The sequence below is a fragment of the Orcinus orca genome, chromosome 10 (assembly GCF_937001465.1).
Source record: "Orcinus orca chromosome 10, mOrcOrc1.1, whole genome shotgun sequence".
NCBI classification, from domain to species: domain Eukaryota; kingdom Metazoa; phylum Chordata; class Mammalia; order Artiodactyla; family Delphinidae; genus Orcinus; species Orcinus orca.
Genome location: NC_064568.1, coordinates 1,311,847 through 1,325,516, shown reverse-complemented (window position 1 = coordinate 1,325,516; position 13,670 = coordinate 1,311,847). Strand labels below are relative to the sequence as shown.

At 42.8% G+C, this 13,670-nt stretch overlaps 1 protein-coding gene across 1 annotated transcript in view; it reads left to right on the top strand.

Annotated features, from left to right (window-relative positions):
* The window catches only part of MGLL (monoglyceride lipase), a 283,419-nt gene that overhangs the window by 79,814 nt on the left and 189,935 nt on the right, over positions 1 to 13,670 (top strand). The window contains exon 3 of the mRNA XM_033416089.2: positions 3,097 to 3,172. The gene's annotated coding sequence lies outside the window, so the exon portion shown is untranslated. The remainder of the gene's footprint in view (positions 1 to 3,096; positions 3,173 to 13,670) is intronic.

Here is a 13,670-nt window from a genome sequence, read left to right as displayed (position 1 = left end):
CGTACCTCCAGTCTACATTTGAATTTTGCCCAAGTCCTAATCTTGTTCTTCACACAGTCCACTATCCAGGATCACACACTGCATTGTCTCTTTGGTCTCCTTCAGTCTGGAATATTTCCTAGGTCTCCTTCGCCTTTCGTGACCTTGACGTTTTGGAAATGTTCAAGCCAGTTACTTTGTAGAGCCTTTCCATTTGGATCTGCCGAGTGTTTTCTCTTTCTTAGGCTCAGGTTCATACTTTGCCATACCTAGGTTTAGTTCTAAGAGTATTCTCTTTTCTGAGGAAGACTTGAAGAAAAATGGTGGTTGCATACAGTGGTTCTGTGTAAAGTGACATTTCTGATTTTCCTCTGCTTCCTTCTCCAGCTCCAGGCCGTGCCTTTCTGTCCCTGGTGTCGTGTACACTGCAGCCCACCACATAGAACCCCCTTCAGCAGGGAGACACTTTCCACCTGCTGAGTGTTAGCTGCTGAGCCCCCCGTAGATTGGTCCCCTCCTGGAATTTCTCTGGGCCCAGAGGAGCTGCCTTGCCCAAGCTTTCACCCCTCCCCGGAGGCAGTGTGCCTCCAATGACTGGTCTTTGAGGGGGGTACAAAGGCCCTCAATTTGGGAGACTCTGAAGGGCCGTCCCAGATCCAGAGCGTCCCGTGGGTCACATGTCTTTCAACAAGAAGTCTCTGGCCTTCGATTTCATGTACATCATTCATTTTGGAAAAGAAGCTATACTGAAAAATACATCCATTTCCAAAAATTCGATCAATACGAAAAGTTCAAGGAAGTAAGCAAAACTCACCCAAAGTCCCAATATTTTTCAGGCGTCCTCCCATTGTCCAGGTGCATGTGTGTGAATGCTGGGGGTGTATCTTATACAAATGGGATCATGCTCTACGTGCTAGGCTGCAATACCCATCCTCTCTTGCTCCCGTGGTACTATCACCTATGTGCGAGACTTCCCAGAATAAAGACGGCGTCTCCCCGCCTGCCCTGCAGCCACGTATGGCATCTGAGAGGAAGAGGTGCGGGTAACTTCTGGGAGTGACCCCAGGAGGTAGCGAGACGCCCTTCCCTTTCCCCTTCCCGCTGGTTGTTACCGACCTTTCCAGTTAGTTCCCCACACGGGTCCTTCTGCCCCACGCCATTGGAGCCAGTAAAAGGAGATCGAGTTCAGTTGAGAAGGAAAAGAAGGCTTTATCCTCTGACCAGATGATGGGAGAGGTGGGGGCTCCTGGGCGGGGCCGCTTTACAGGTTTTCAGCGGCATCAGGGGGAAGGGGGCGGAGTTCTTGTGGATCTTGTGGATCGGGCGCACCTGAGCTGCTCATCCTTGGCGTCGCGGTGCAGGTGCGGCGCCTCTGCACACGGCCCGCCGCCATCTTCCAGTGTTGTGGGCGGTGCTTCTGCACACGGCCTGCCGCCGCCGTCCTGAACTGAGCTCTCGGTGGCGTCTCTGGGTTCTCTGCGCGGCTGTTTCCTACGGGGAGCCGGGCTCAGGTTTCGGGGTGCGAGGCCTCTGCACGTGGCCTCTTGTGAGCGAGTGAAACTAGACTACCAACAAAGGAAAAAAAAAGGTTAGACTTTATTTCATTACCCAGATTCTTTTGTTATTTCCCAGGAGCTGTGATTGGGCTTTGTGACATGATGCATATTGAAGAGCTTTGAGCAAAAACTGTCAGGCCCTGTCATTCCTCGAGTGGCACGTTTGAACCTCCATGTGGCCGTCATGGTTTGGTCCGAGCTCGGGGTCTCACCGCCTCCCCAGGAGGTGGCACGGCGATCTGATGGAGTCTGGGGGCCTGAGACCTGGTGGAGGGTCCTCATGGGAAACGGCTTCCTTTCCTTCTCTTACCTCTAAGCTTCGAAAGTCCTGCTTTCCATTCCCTATTTCAAACATTTTTGTGAATAATTTTATTTCCTTCCAAATATTTTTGGTTTTAATTTTTAAAAAAGAGTTTTGGTTTACTTATAAAAGTTTTTATTCAATGGCAAAAATTAAGGAAATACAAAACATTAAGAGGAAGAAAACAAAATGGCCCATAACCATGGCTTTGATTATATCTTTCCAGGAAGACTTTGTTATATTGCTAATAAATACTATATTTTTCATTGTATGAGACTTGTATTTTAATTTGGTTAATGGCACCTTTTCATATAGGATTTAAAATTTGTTATAGAATCAAATTTATTAATCTGCTTTTTAAGGCCTCTGGGATTCTCTGAAGACCCCCTCCCATCACACACCTGAAGGTTATAAAAGCTTTCTTCTGTTGTATTTTCTAGTACTCTGTATAAAAAATAAATTAAAAAAATTTAAAGGTTACACTCCATTTACAGTAATTACAAAATACCAGAACACTGACTGTATTCCCCGTGTTGTGCAATACATCCTTATAGCCTGTTGTCTCTTTTGTCTTTATTTCTTACATTTAAATTCTAACCCAGCTGGAATCAATTGTGATGAGAGGAGAGAAGCCATCTTTTTCCTAATTGATGCTGTAGTTTTTCCACCACCCTTTGTTAATAATTACCTTTTTCTTATGGACTGGGAAAGCCACCCTAATCACACAAGAAACTCTCACCTGTAGTTGGATCGCTTTCTGGACCCCCTAGTCACTTTCTTCAGTTCAGAGTTCGGCCTGGCTTTTCTTACCTGTTTATTCTTAACTTGTTTTTTCTTTTTTGAAAATATTGGTTATGGAAATTTTTATGTAAGCATAGTAAACTAAATCAAATTATACCAAAAAGATAACAACCACAGCACCCTTTTGACAAGCCTTGTTCTAGAAAATGATGTCATGTGCCCTTTGAGGCAAACACACACCCTGTTTCCTAAAAGGAACCACACTTCTTCTGTGGCTTGGTTTGATGCTTTGACAACTTATAGGCAGCTTTTCATGTCAGTAAACACAGATCATAACTTGTGGTGTTTGCATGGTATGGTACAAACTGTACCAGAACTTACTTAACTGTTGTTAATCAATAGTCATCTCAGTCCTTTCTAACTTTTTTTTTTTTTTTTAGCAATTGTCAATACTGTGATGAAAATCCTTGTACATAAAGCTTATTGAACTTCTAACGATTTTCTTCCTCTGATTCTTAGAAATGGCATTTCTTGGGCGAAAGGTGTGCGTACTTCACATCAGAGGCTTTGCCAGCAGCCTGCACCCACCGAACGTGTAAGTACCTACCTCTTAGCCAGCACTGGCCTTTGCAGTCTTTTTCACCTGTGATATTCTGTTAGGCTGGAAATATTATCCTGTTTTTATTTTCACTGTTTATTGTTAACAGAGTTGAACATCTTTTCATATGGCTATTGTCCATTTGTATCCCTTTGTAGCTTTGTCGTCCAGCTTCTTTCCCTGTTTGTTTTATTATTGGTTTATTTGAGATATAAATGATACTACATTTTTTTCTTGTAATGCATTACAAATATCCCTTTCCTACTCCTGTTGTGTTTCAACTTTATGGAATTTTTACAAGGGTTTTTTGTTCTTTTCTGGGTTTGCAACATGTTTAGAAATGTTTTTCCAACCCAAGATTATTAAAAAATGCATCAGTTTTTCTTCTAGTGTGTTTATGGCTTTGTCTGTTTGAAAATCTTTAAATGTTAACCCTTTCGGGATTTGTTTCCGTGTAAAGAGTGATGTGGGAATCCAGGTTTATTTTGTTTTTTTCTGAGTGTTGAGCTGGTTGTCCCAATCCAATATTGAACACTCTCTCTGCAGTGTCTGGTTTGAAATTCTAACTTTCTCCTGTACTAAATTTTCTTATTTACTTCTGTCCATTTCTACACTCTGTTTTTTCCTACTGGGCGATCCGCCTATCCTGTCTCAGTAACATTCCACTTTAATTCTTACAGCTTTATAATGTCCTTTAACTTTTTATGGAACCTGGTTCATTTGCCCGACACGCAGCAAGCCAAACGCTGAGATGCCGAGGTTTGCAGCAGAGAAAGGGTTTATTTGCAAGGCAGCCAAGTGAGGAGATAGGAGAACCAGTCTCAAATCCTTCTCCCTGAAGGCGAGGGGTTCAGGATATTGATGAGTGAAGCGTATAGGGTGGTTGGAGGTGCAGAGGGAGGTGATTAGAGGAAGGAAGAAGGTAAGGTAATCAGTGGTCCATGCATGTGTATTTGAGTAACATGTCTCTCCATGGGAAGGAAGCATGTTCAGAAAATGGCAGCATTAGCATGATCTGAGGGTGGAGTTTTTGGCCCTCTGACGACAAAAGGTCATCCATCAGATACTCGCACAGGCCCAGCTGAATGGTCTGTGGTCTTGACTGGTTTGAACTGGGGAAGACTAGCTCCCTGTTCCTGAAAAACAATGGAAGCCACTGTTACTCTAGTGACCCTGTGTCAGAGGCGCTATCTGTAGGGAGTCTGGTGATGCTTTGGCTAAGCTACCTGAAGTTTGCAGGGTATGCAGTTTGCAAGAACAATTAGTGAAGGCAGCTTACAGGATATTGTTTATTAAGCAAGTTACAGTTGAAGGAATCCAGTTGATGACTGCTTGGCTTCAAACTCAGGATAAGTTTTTCTTCTTTTTCAGTATTTCTTGACTACTGTTACATGTTTACTTTTCCACTTCAGTCTTAGAGTCATTTGTCAAATTTCCAAGAAAAATCACTTTGTAATTTTATTTAGGATTGCTAAAAAACCCCAGTATGCTAGTCTGGGGAAACTAAGCAATTTTACAATGTTGAGTGTTCTGTCCAAGACCCAGGCAGGCCTTTCCATTTGTCAGAGTTACCTGTTGTGTCCACTGATAACGTTACTTTTCTCTCCGTGGAAAATGCCTCTAACTCTCAACCTCGGTGGCTCTCACTGAGGGAGCAGTACTGCAGCCACAAGCCACATGTCATGCACCTTGGAGAAGAGAGATTTTTAAGGGCAGTTTGGTCTGTCACTGAATTTTCCATACATGCAGACTTTTGAACCCAACCCATGTGGGTCCAAGGTCATGCATGCTATTCCTGTGACCTCTGGAGGACCAAGTGGGCTAGAGGCCTTTTTCATTTTGTGTTTGTTTTGAAATAATTCTAATAAAAATTTTAAAATTAATTTATTTTTTGGCTGCTTTGGGTCTTCGTTGCTGTGTACATGGGCTTTCCCTAGTTGCGGTGAGCGGGGGCTACTCTTCATTGTGGAGCATGGGCTCTAGGTGTGCAGGCTTCAGTAGTTGTGGCTCGAGGGCTCTAGAGCGTAGGCTCGGTAGTAGTGGCGCACGGGCTTAGTTGCTCCGTGGCATGTGGGATTTTCCCGGACCAGGGCTTGAACCCGTGTCCCCTGCGTTGGCAGGTGGATTCTTAACCACTGTGCCACCAGGAAGTCCCAATAACTAAATTAAGCAAAGTACAGTTGAAAAAATCGGTGACCTACTTGGATATCATTTAATCGGTCATGTTTGTGTGGTTTGGGGGCTGTGTAATTTGCCACGATTGGCTCTTTGGTTTGCCTCTGGTTTTCGGAGAGCCCGCAGCAATGCTGTGCCTTCTGAGGACAGGTGTGCTGTTAAATCTTGAGCCTGTGTGAATTTGTTTTGCTCGAAGTTCGTCTGTGTGCAGCCACAGCAACGATCAGGTTGTGAGATGCAGGATGGTGCTTGCGCTCAACAGGAGTGAACGGGTGTCTGTAACCTGCGCGGTCCCAAGGCCCAGGATTCCCTGAGTGCTTCAAAGCTTTCCTCATTAGTGCAGCTGCAGCCACAAGTCTAGTCCAAGACCCAGTGTCACAGGGTGAATAGTGAGGTAACCATGGACTGTTTACGGACCTGTGAGACTTTGTGCAGCTGAAGAAGGGTTTTCACTGCAGTCATTTCGGACCTGTTTAGTGGCTTCCTACCCAGCTCCCCCCCCTCCGCCCCCCCACCTTGATCCTTTTATTTCCTTCAAGTGTGCTGCAGCCATAAAAAGGGTACCAGCCACTGGGGCGGTCAATTTAGGGCCAGGAAGGTGGAATTTAAATATAACTGTGTAACTGACGAAATGATTCATTACTTCGTGGGCCATTGGAAAAGAGCAAAAATTTTCCAACTGTTCCATGGGCTGGTATCAATCATACCAATGCTCTAAGCACAAGAAGTTCTCAGCGTTCCAGGGCCAAGTTGGCTTAGGAAATGCGGTGTACTGATTCCCCCTCTCAGAGCTTTACAATGTGCATTAGCATATTAAAAGTTCTGAGAAGTAGGCAGTAAAGAATCCAGCTTTAGTTCTGCTGAGTGATTAAGGAAGTGTACTAGTGCAGGGACAGATTTCTTTTAGGCCAAATGGGTTTCTCTTGATACTAACTTCAGAAGCTAGAGGACATTTAGGGGAATTTTACCTTCTCTATTGTCACAGCGTCCTACCGGCCATCACAACGTGTGTCAGTGTTGGAATCCTGGAGCTAGATTTTAAATGAAATGCAATCAAAATCAAATTCCACTGAAAACATAATTTTGCTTATTTGTTCATAATATCAGTGATGTATTGAAGTGCATTAGATATGATGTGGACCTTTTAACTCACATGACACTTTCAGAAAATGACCTTGCAATGCATTCACTGATTAATTTATTCAAATAATAGGTCTTAAGGGACTCCTGCATCTTCAGCACTGTGCCAAGTGGGAAAGAGCTGGGATGTTTTGGAGTATGGGAGTGGTGAGGACTGAGAGAACTGGGGGAATAAAGGAAGCCTGGAGCCGTATGGGGCTCTGGCTACTCCAGGGGCAGAACCCTGCCGTCAGCTGTGAGAGGAGAGGCTCCAGCGGGGGTCTGAGAGGACTGTGGTCCAAGCCAGAATGTAGGTCGCCTTTTCACTGGGGCCCTTGAGAGTTTTGCCAGGGTCACCGACACTCACAGACTACATTCTCAATGATGACAACACTGCTGTGTGACAAACCACCTCACAACTCAGTTGCTTAGGACAATACTCAGGACCACAGGGTGGCTTGGGCTGGCCTGGTTGGCTCGGCTGGGGGCCCCTGCTCTGCTCGCAGACCTCTCGGCTGCCTTGGACCAATGGACTGGCCAGGAATGCTCTCCTCACGGAAACGGAAGAGGCACAGATGGCAGTCCAAGCACGCAGGCACTTTCGAGCCTCTGCTAAAATCTCATTGGCCCCAGCATCTGGAAGGATAGGAAATACCTTGCCATTGTGGGTGGAAGTTACTTAGAAAAGGGCCCGGATGTGTCCTGCTCTAACTGGGGAGCAAGTGAACCCAGGAACCGTGGGTCGATGGTGCTGGCTCCGCCTCAGGAACGTAAATTCCGTCCCCTGCCCCAGAGACCTCAGTGCTGCTCCTGGATGCAGAAGAGTTGTGTCCTAATCCAGTGAGACCTGGGGCCTGGCAGCTGCCTTTGAATGAAACACAGCAGTGCAGGGGTGGAAGTTTGGCGTCCTATCCTGTGTATTGTAGCCACATCCTCCTTCCCAGATTCAGCTGAAAGTCAGCACCGCAGCCGGAATACACCGTGCCTTTGTGCAGGTTAGAAGAAGGCTCCTCCCCCACCCTACAGCCGCCTTCATGAATCCCTCTGCAGGGGACTCTTGGAGGATGAACTCCAGAGGGAACTTCAGAAAAGGATTGAATGTCGAATACATTTGGCAAGAGACATTAGGCAAAAATAACAGAGGAACCAGATTAATGGGCTAGGGCACGGGGTAGACTGCAAAACGGCCCTTCTCCGGCACTGACTCCGGCCTTGGCCATGTGACTTGTTTGGTCAGCGGAACAAGAATGATGTAACACAGGCAGAGACTTGACATGTGCTTGCGTGTTGGGGCTTGCCCTCTCTTGCTGCCGAAAGCCCCTCTGCCTTCATCTGAACAAGCCCAGGCTAGCCTGCTGGATGATGAGGGGCTTCTGGCTGTTGCCTCAGCTGACATCAGGTCAGCTAACTGCCACACCTGCGAATGAGGCCTCTCGGGGCCACCGCGTTGCCAGCCTCGTACCTGGATGGTGTGGCCAAGCTGGCCCCCAGGAGCTGCTCAGCTGTGACGGTTAATGAATGTTCATTGTTTTAAACTACCACATTCTGAGGTGATTTGTTAAACAGAAAACGGATGCATAGTATAAATGTCATAGGCCCTGGCAGTGTATACATAAGAAAGAAAAAGCTTGTGGATTGCCTTGTCTTTAACGCTGACGAGTTGTGTTGTTCACATTTAAGAATATTTAAGAATGAAAAGATAAACGTTAATAGAAACAGTGTTATTGACTAGCTTTGGGTTGTGGAAGATGGGAAGGGGTTAGGGAGGAAGAGACAAAAGCTAATTCTATTGTTTACTTTTCCAGGAACCAATGGATACTAGCAAAAGAAAGAGGAGATTACAGGTTTTATATAAACATATAAAAGTAACCACTAGAACAGAATGCAAATCTTCCTTAATAGATATAGAACAACAATAAAAAGTAAACAAAATACTTCAAATATATTTTAAAATATATACCAAACTTTATTGACTCTTAAGATTGTATTGGTTATAAAATCACCATTATTTTAATCATTATATAAGGAAACAGTGTTGCCAATTAAGTCATGACATACCATCAATTTTAAGACATCCCAATTCCAAAGATGTTAACACTTTTTAAAAGTGCTTCAGGAATTGTCATAATGCAGTATCTAAAAACAGAAAACATCATATAAATTATGATAGAACTAAAATCAAACAAGTCATACTAATAAATGTAAATATAATTTTCCCATTAGAAGAAAAAGATTTTCAGATTGAGTCACAAAGCAAAAGAGAAAAGCAAAATAAAAACATGGGCAGAGATACCACAGCAGAAACCCAAAGTGTGTGTGTAAAGGGGTCATGTCCCTAATATTAAAGAAGTTAAAATCCAGGCCAAAAAGTACTAAACAAGACAAAAGCACCTTATAATGCTAGTGAATACAAACCACCATGAAAATATAGTGGTGATAAATATCTATGTATCACATATCTTTCATTAGGCAGAAATTGAGATACAAGTAGAAATAGACAAAAACATGCTAATAGTAGACCCTAATTCACTTACTTTAGTTTAAGAGAGATAAAGTTGAAAAAAAATTGTTATAGCAACTCCATTAAATATTTTTAGCCATTATAAATGAAGATTACATAGTTCTAAAGGAAAAGTGTACAATATATGAGAGAAAATGGACCATATACTTGTGTGATTCTATCTTGTAACTTGCAAATTGGTGTTTAGAGGGACATAAAGATTTGAAGAGCCATAGGGAAGTATAATTAGTTAAGTGAAAAGAAGTATGAATCTGTAGATGCTAGCAAATTGTTTTGATGATTTAAGCATTTTAAAGAAAATGCTAATTAATTCTTTAGCATCAATCTGTATGTTCATTATAGAGAATGGCTATGGCAATACTTGCCCATGTGAGGGTCCATGTAGGGACATATAAGCATGAAAGTCATTTATGAATTAATTCGGTTGAGGCTAACTCCTCAACCTCAGAGCACCCGACTTAAAATTTAAAAGGTTAGGTTTGACAATAAGAGTGTATACCAGGATCCTGAGTCAGACATTTGCTGCCTGTTTTCTATGCTCTAAACATTAGCTTTGACACGGCATAAATATTTCCTACCAACCATTCTTTCATTGCAGTCCATAAGCACTCAGCTAAAAGAGTGTATTCAATAATTAACTGAAACAAATAAATCAAGTTCCCAGAGAATTACAGACTTCTGGGAGTGGGGTGGATAAAATAACAGAATTCTGAGGAATCGTTTGGTTTCAAACAAGGAAACTAAGACAACTCAGGTTATTTCAACGATTTACTTAGGGTCGCACAGCTAGATAGAAGCAGGGTTGAGATGAGAACAAAGTTACTGGTTTCCAGGACGAAAAATGTTAAATTTCTTCCACTCCACTACCTGACTGTTCATTAGCCTCACAACTAAGCATCCTTTAGGATAAATGTTACATTTCACGTGATATATTTTATATGTGTAAATATATCCATGAAGTGTTGCCAACATATTTACAATTTTCTGAGCCTTTAAGAAGCACTGTATGGAAATCTCACACCTTAGCATTTTATATCTTTAAGTGGGTTGCTCCTTCCACAGCATCACATTAATACAGCAGCAGTCCTTTTCCTTGGTTCTCTCAGCTGTTGGTCGCTTTTTCATGATTGCAGCTGTTTTACTGACCTTATTTCCTGACTGGGAGTGTGCCCAGTCAGCTGTGGAAAACAAAACCCCAGAAGCACAAAATGTAACAGTTGCAGACATTTATTTTAAAATAACAATGCATGCAGGGCTTCTTATGTTAAAAATCTTCTATACACGTGTTTCAAAGCCAGAGTGTCCCAGATTTCTAAAATACAGCTTGTGTAAACATTGGCAGGCTGAGTGGACTTGGTAAGCTGATGGTCCCCAAAGCCAGATGTGAAGATAAAATGCTTCTCGGAGACGTGGCAGCATTTTCCAAGTTAAACAAATTTGCAAAAACAGTAAGCAGTGGCTGGATAAGAACTCAGGTCAACAAAGGGAACCGGGGAAGAATCTAAGTGTGTTGCTTGAAGGGAAGCCTACTGTGATGAATGCTTAAAGATTTGGGTTATATACATTTACTCGAAAATATTTGAAAGCACCTACAGCGGGCTTAGTATTGCATATAATGAATTGTTAATGTTAATTGTTCGTTGCTTTCTATTTAAAAAAAAGTAAATTTATTTATTTTTGGCTGCATTGGGTCTTCGTTGCTGCACGCGAGCTTTTCTCTAGTTGTGGAGAGCGGGGGCTACTCTTCGTTGCGGTGCACAGGCTTCTCATTGTGGTGGCTTCTCTTGTTGAGGAACACGGGCTCTAGGCGTGTGGGCTTCAGTAGTTGTGGCACGTGGGCTCAGTAGTTGTGGTGCAGGGGCTTAGTTGCTCCGCAGCTTGTGGAATCTTCCCAGACCAGAGTTCAAACCCGTGTCCCCTGCATTGGCAGGCGGATTCTTAACCACTGTGCCACCAGGGAAGTCCCTGCTTTCCATTTTATAGATTCTCTGTGATAAACCTTCGATCCCAATCTGCTGCCAGCTACAGCAGGTGCCCAGAATATTCCTGGAAACTTTTTGATGCCTTCTTGGAGCAGAACTTTTTACTTGTGTTTTTAACTTCAGCTGGAGATTGGGAATACATTATACACACACATTCACACACACACACACACACACACACACACACACACATTCTCAATCGCAGGGTGAAATATATATATTTTTTCCGTTTTTTGTTTGTTTGTTATGAATTGCATAGTTGCTTTGAATTTTGAATTGTCATTGACATTCCTCCATTAGGGCATATTGTCCAGAGGGTTTTCTGCCTTGTTAAAGTGCAATGCAAGCCAGCAGCTATTCCGGGGTTTCTAATTTCTCATGTTGAATTAGGCCTTCAATAGAATACGTTCCTATGTTTAGAAGCCATTGTCCTGTTGTTGTTGTTGTTATATAATCTTTGTATTTTGAGACATTTTGGAGGCTTTTTGTTGAATGTCACCTTCCTCCAAATAATGGCCATGTTGTAATTCCTGTGTCTTAGGAAGGGCTCAGAATGAAAGGAGTAGGGGCATTGGATAGGGTGTCAGCCTGAATGGGACTGACTGTAACTGCCTGATGCGAAAGAGGAGGGGGCTGGGACCTGTTCTGAGGGCACCAACTCAGCTGTAGGGTAGGCCCAGAGGGAAGTGGGCAGCAATGTAGTTTTTAGCCATGATCCTTGAGCCAAGGGAAGCACTCAGGATGACCTCCATATTTAACCTGGCTTCTTGCTGGGGGGTGATGTGCAAACCACAGTACAGTGAAATTTAGTCCAGTGAAGAGCATCAGTTTCCAGGGCAGAGGAAACAGCAGAGATTGGGGCTGCTAAGACGGCTGCAATTCGTGTGTTGGTACCGGATGGGAGAGAGCAGCTGAGAAGGAATCCCTTAATGTTGTGGAACAGTGGTCCCCAACATTTTTGGCACCAAGGACCGGTTTTGTGGAAGACAATTTTTCTACAGACTGGGGATGGGATGGGGGGACAGTTCAGGTGGTAATGCGAGCAATGGTGAGCAGCAGATGAGGCTTCGCTTGCTAGCCTGCCACTCACCTCCTGCTGTGCGGCTGGCTTCCTAACCAGGCTGAGACCTGGGGGTTGGGGACCCCTGCAGTGGAAGGTTCCCCTTCAGGTGCTTGGCTAAATCCTCAGCTGAGCAAAATCTAGGTCAGGATGCCATGGGGCTTAGTAGGGAAGAGCTCCCAGGGAACAGAGAGTTGAACAGAGATTTCAGAGGTCACATAGCACTGAAGAATTTCAGCCAACCAAGCCAGAGACCTTGGTGAACCTCCCTTCTGGGCATTCAGTTAAAACCCAGAAAGGCCTACTCACATATCCTGAATATCCTCATTACAAGTAAGAGTCATGCCATAGGAATAAGGGCTGTGCCCTGTGACTGAGAGAAAACTGACTGGAAATCAAGCCTCAACAAAATTGAGGTGATCCAACAGTGTCTCTGAACACAACTCAGCACCCTATAGAGGAAGATGACAAAATCCAGAGTGTCTAGTAGGATTCACAGAATGCCCAGCATTCAGTTAAAAAAAAAAATCACTTTTATATGTGAAAAAGAATGAAAATGGATTCATAATCAAGAAGGAGAAAAAGAAAGTAGTCAAAAGAAGCAGACTTACTAATAAGCCAAATGTTGGAAGTAGCAGACAAGAGCTTTACAATACTGTTATATGTGAAAGAATTTATTGGAAAAAGTTGACAAAATGGATGAACAGATGAAAAATTTTAGCAGAGAAATGGAAACTCTAAAAAAGAACCAAATTCTAGAACTGAAAAATATCTGAAATGAAGAACTCATTAGAAGTGTTTAACAGCAGACTAGACACAACAGATGAAAGGGTAAGTAAACACAAAAGCAGATTATAGAAATTACCCACGTGAAGTACAGAAAGGTAAAAGAATAATAATTTTTTTAAAAACAGAGGACTGAAGATCTATAGGACAATATCAAATTAATATATGTACATTTGAAGTTCTAGAAGGAGAAAAGAGAAACAGTAGAGCAGAGAAACATATGAAGAAATAATGGCCAAATATTTCCTAAAATAGATGAAGGACATGAGCCCACAGATCCAAAGAGCCCAGTGCACTCTGAGAAAAATCACGAAAAGGCACATCTAAGCACATCATAGCCAAAGTAGTGAAAACCAAAAATGGAGAGAGAAATCTTAAAAGCAGGCAGAAAATTTAAGAAATTACATTGAGAAGAGCCATAAAAAGACATTACCATAGGGGAACAATAAAAAGAATGATGGCTGACCACCAGAAATAATGGAGGACACATGGCAAAGGAATGACATCTGAAAAGTTAAAAAAAAAAAAAAAAGTGTCAGTGTAGAATTCTAAACCCAGTAAAATGTCTTTCAAAAATGAATGTGAAATAAAGACATTTTCAAAAAATAAAAGCTAAAATACATTCTTGTTAGAAGGGCTGCACTCTAAGAACTACTAAAGGAAGTTCTTCAGGATGAAGAGAAAAGGGCCCAGTTAGAAGTCCATATATTCAAGAAGGAATGAGGACCACTAGAAATGTAAATGGGTAGGTAAATATAAAAGACTAGTTTAAAAAACACATTTGAAAATTACTGACCATTTAAAGCAAAATAGTAAGTATGTGGAGGGATATATATCATATGTAGAAATAAA